General features: G+C 32.6%; 1 long non-coding RNA gene across 1 annotated transcript; it reads left to right on the forward strand.

The window, feature by feature from the left end:
• Window positions 1–1,133: 1,133 nt before the first annotated feature.
• Window positions 1,134–4,074, forward strand: LOC121868179. Its single transcript, XR_006089341.1, has 3 exons — window positions 1,134–1,181; window positions 2,520–2,594; window positions 3,716–4,074. It is a non-coding gene; the product is annotated as an uncharacterized LOC121868179 (long non-coding RNA).
• The last annotated feature ends 1,554 nt before the right edge of the window (window positions 4,075–5,628 follow it).

A 5,628-nucleotide genomic window follows, 5' to 3' on the forward strand; every position in this document is an offset into this window, starting at 1 on the left:
CGGTATGTTTAATGAGACTAGACTCTATAATGTTCCTACTGTCAATTGAATTACAAGGTAATATTGAGGAAGCATTATCCCAGTCAATGCAATGCTTATTATCCCAACTGCTGCAGTGCTTATGAAGATTAGTAGGGTCACTGCCTAGTGACCGGACCACTGTGGACACTCACTGTCCCCTAGGGACTTGATCTCACCCTCCTTTACTGTATGTATATGCCTTGTTATGTATTTCTCCTTAGTCTGTACTCACCCCTGAAGATGTGAATTACACGAAAGCGCTTGGGAACTTCGTGTTTTCATTTTTCCTTGTGGTTATCAGCATATATATATATATATATATATATATATATATATATATATATATATATATATATATATATATATATATATATATATATATATATATATATATATATATATATATATATATATATATATATATATATATATATATATATATATATATATATATATATATATATAAGTAAATCACTGTAGGTGCGCGTGATAGGTATATGCTGATAACCACAAGGACTCAGTCTGTACTCACCCCTGAAGATGTGAATTACACGAAAGTGCTTGGGAACTTCGTGTTTTCTTTTTCCTTGTGGTTATCAGCATATACCTGATCACGCGCACCTACAGTGATTTACTTTGCATATATATATATATATATATATATATATATATATATATATATATATATATATATATATATATATTTAATGTAAATCCACAATGTGATTTTATATATATATATATATATATATATATATATATATATATATATATATATATATATATATATATATATATATATATATATATATATATATATCTAGGGTAACAGCCCTGACAACATAATTATATTGCCTTGGTAAATACCCGGACGTGAGTCATGGGATGCCAGGTGAAATGATTCTCTAATATTTAATTCCATCACGTTTCTCCCTTTCGCTGGTAATTCTCTATATTTAATTAAATATTACTATAGATGATCAAACATAGAAATTCATTTTATGTATTCAAGGACCAGGGTGTTCTACAATTAATAAAAGGAAATAAGTAAATTTCTCCAGCTGATATCGGTAATTCCTGGACGTCAGGTATATAAAGTGAACACCAAGGAATTGTATCATCACACCTTACTCCTGTCTCTTGCTGATATCGTAACTGAGGTAAGCTTACATTCGTTGTAAATAATACTGAAGTATATACAGTATGACGACTATTAAGTGCGTGGTGTAAGTTTGGTGTTTTCTCTCAAGTTTTATATATATATATATATATATATATATATATATATATATATATATATATATATATATATATATATATATATATATATATATATATATATATATATATATATATATATATTTCATGTAGATCCACAATGTAAACGTGGATAAGATAAATCTTGATAAAATCACACGGGGAAAGGGAAACAACGGAGCACCTTAGCTTTCGTCTTTATTCAAGACATCTTCAGAGGCAACTAGATTACATGGACAGAGAGAGGCTTAAATATACAGGGTGACTTTATTAAATATGAGGTCAGGTCACAATGATGTCATCCACTAGTCCCCACACCAACACCAACACACACTTAGAGGAGCTTAAGAGAAAGGGGGCGACGAGCCTAGTCAGGTCAGGTCAGGTCAAAAATAAGGGGCCCACTAAATAACTATCCTACATCTAGCTCCTAGGTTTTCAAAGCATTTTTAACCTTGGGCCACTGACAAATAAATTTATGTAACATAATATCACTTTTGAACTGACCATCAATAAGGTTAATTGATTTTAATTCCTTAATCAAACTAGCTTCAATCAGAAGTCTTTCTGTGACACAAGATGGTTTGAACACTTCTAAGCTTTTTTCCCAAGCAATGTGATGATTATTATTCCTAAAATGAACGAACAAGGCAATGCTAAGGTGCTCCGTTGTTTCCCTTTTTCCCCGTGTGATTTTATCAATATATATATATATATATATATATATATATATATATATATATATATATATATATATATATATATATATATATATATATATATTTATGTATTAGATGGAAATAAAATAATGTAATTCAAATCTCAAATTGTACTGACTCACCTTTCTTGTGCAACACCTTTAAGAAGTCGGGTATTCTGAATCATAGTTAAGATGATGTATATACAGTACATGTGTGGAAGGGGGGCGGGGGGTATGAAGCAATGTCCACAAGTGGTAAATAAAATAATATGTCATGCCAAATATGAAACATCGAGAAAAGCGAGACATTGAAATTGAAATATATACCAACATACTACAATATGCAATTTCTATCCTTATACTTTCCTCGCCAGCTCTACTATCTTCCTCACTAGAATCCCAAACTGGGGTTCTCTCGACCTTAGTAATAAGAAAAGTCCACCACTAGACGTTCTTTATGTACAGTTCATTCATAAAGTTCATTATACAGGTCAGACCCAATGTACATTGTGTTCTGTGAGTAAAAGTTTCCTCCCTACAGGCTGGTGAACCATGAATACCAAGAGCATTGTATTCCTGCTGGTGCTGGTGATCGTGGCCGTCACCGTTGTCAATGGTGAGTCACCTTAATTATATTTTCTCTCAGTCCAGTGTTTGCTGAGTTGCCCAGGTTCTTGTCGAGCCATAGCCGCGCTTGATGCGTCATTTCAGTGTTGATGAGTCACTCTAGACGTCTAGAATATGGTGACATCCTGATGCTTGAAGATAGGCAAAAAATATGATGAGATTGCCTTGGGCCTACGTCGGTGAACTCCAGCTTGATATATTAATGATATATAAATGATAAAGGAAGAAAACGGTTCTTAGTGTCAGTTTTAAGTAAACCTTTCTTACAAGGAAATTTACGAAATTTTATTCAATCACCTTTTTTTTAATTTAAAAGTAATCTCTTTCACACATTGAAAAATAATGCATAGAACACCTCTTCCGATGCTTCGATATTGCATTAAGAATGACATAGTGTTGTTACGAGTTTCTTTTTAATAATGGTTTCAGAAAATGCAAAGCTTTGAATACATTCTTACACACACACACACACACACACACACATATATATATATAAATAAATATATATATATATATATATATATATATATATATATATATATATATATATATATATATATATATATATATATATATATATATATATATATATATTTAATATACATATGAAGTCCTTTTCATTTATTTTTCATGTTCTTTTTCAAATTTCTCAATCTGTTTTTACTTAAATCCAGTATGTTGAGTTTTAACAAATAACAACAAATAAAAAACTTAATATTCAATTATATTCTCAACTTTAAGTAAAGGTATTGTGAACAACTCATAATAATACTGCAGGTGACGATAAGAAGGGCTAAACTAGTCATATAACCTTAATACCGTGTATCAGTGTTACATGAACACCTGAGTGCCGTGTACAAGTGTTACATGAACAACTTAATACTGTGTACCAGTGTTATATGAACTCCTTTGTACCGTTTACCAGTCTTACATGAACACAAAGTACCGTGTACCATTGATCATGAACACCTTCGCACGAAATAGCAACAAGGAGGTCTCTAAGTGTGACCTCTTTTTTCCCTCGCCTATATTCTTCCATGATAAAAGTGAAATATCTGGGTTAGTGGATTTCCCAATATGCTTCTAACGCTCTCCTTTCGTCTCCAACAGGAAGCATCAAGTATCCCTGCCCACAAGTCAACGGGTTTTGTGTAAGTTTTTGTAGTTACGGACAAGAAATATCTACCGGCATCTGCTACGGCAATAATATATGTTGCAGGGTAAAACAGCCTTACCACTAGTCCACAACAGTGGCCAGTCCTGACGGACGCCACCATGACCTCCTATAAGAAGACACCCTCAACTGTGTTTGGTGATCATCGACGAAATTTCTGTACATGCGATTAGAGAACTTGCTTAACCTATGATTCTTTTTTTAAGCATTTGAATTCTGCAACAACCTTTATTTTCTTCTTCTTGCACATTTTAAGAAATGATGAAGAATATTAGTAAAATTTAATTTAACTTGAGACTTGTGTCATTAGCATGCGCATCTGATTATTTTTGACGTGTATTGCCTTGTTAATTCCCTCATCTATAAATGATAACATTTATCTTTGTTTTCAGAGCTTGGTAATAAAATTGTTATGTTATAACTGAAATAATTGCCTCTTATACCAACACTTATTCCCTCATTGGACCCGTAAGAGACCCGTTTTGTAAAGTTAGTACTGTATGTTTACTGTCACCTGAACACATTGTAAAGAGTCGGAGAAACGGTTTTACTCCACTGCTGTAACAACATAAGTAACTTTTGGAGCAGGAAAAAGGAAAGTGACCGAATGAAAACAAAAGAGAAGGGAGAGAAGGTAGCATGTACTGTACCCAAAACTTATATAAGCATCTACCCAACTTTTCCTTGTAAACCATTGTCTGCCTAAATGGTTTCACACATACCTTTAACTGAAATAGTGTGAAAAGTTCTCCAGGCATTTTTCAGTGAAAATTTATTAATTTATGTGTAGAATTGATGTAAGAAATGTGTTATAAATACCAATAATAAGATTAATCTATAAATTACGTATAAAACTCATAATTAATAAAATATTTAAAGAAAAATTCGCTTTAACAAAATTCTTCTAAGAAGATACAAAAGTGAAACGAGTGTTTAAAAGGAGAATAACAACAAAGAAATTGTTAATGATAAGAACGACTCAACAAAAGTTCTTCATTGGATTACAAAGTGAATTACTGAGTACAAAATTAGTAAGAACAAAAAATAAGCTTATTTAATACATTTGTTCAAAGATCACAGTTCTCACAGGAGCAAGAAAATAAAGCACTCACAGTGAATGCATTTGACCAACTGTTTTCATCACCCATACTGCTACCTCTTGATCTGCCCATTGACAAAGCAGTCTATAGAGGTGTGAACTGCCGGAGACATTCAAAAACAATTTCCATACAGGTGTAACAGCATCTTTGCTTTATGTAAACACACCCCAATGAATACCATCTCGTTATTCATCAAATTATTCACCAAGTGATTTACCATGTTGTTTATGACTAGATCACTGAAGTTGCATCTATCACCGGGGTCGAGCTAATTCAGTAAACACAGCTCGCTTCCTACCACTCTCTTACGCCCAGTGGAGAGCAGTTCACTCCATACCGCTATACAGGGAAGTTTACACTTAGCAGAAGTATTATCTCAAAGTAATTTTCATAACACTTCCCTGGAAAGAATTCACAATATATTATCTCAGATTATATCTGTGGATATACAGTACTTTCTTTCAGCTTAAAAATAGAAAATGCCAAGAAGTGTTTACATCAAGCCCTGCCACTTCAGAGTTCCAGAACTTAATTAAAACAATTAATGTGATACCAAACAGCTCTCACACTTGGTGACAAACAGAGACGAATTCTATACACTAGTACAGCACTCAAAAAAAAATTATTGATGACACAAGCGACGTTCTAAGTGAATCATCATCAAACAATGTATTTTAGTGGGAAATAGGTGGACAGTGGTTATAAACACCTGCAAAACGTCTACACAGAAATCCAGTGGTAACAAAGAT

Source organism: Homarus americanus, unplaced genomic scaffold (assembly GCF_018991925.1).
Source record: "Homarus americanus isolate GMGI-L3 unplaced genomic scaffold, GMGI_Hamer_2.0 scaffold8158, whole genome shotgun sequence".
Taxonomy (NCBI): Eukaryota; Metazoa; Arthropoda; class Malacostraca; order Decapoda; family Nephropidae; genus Homarus; species Homarus americanus.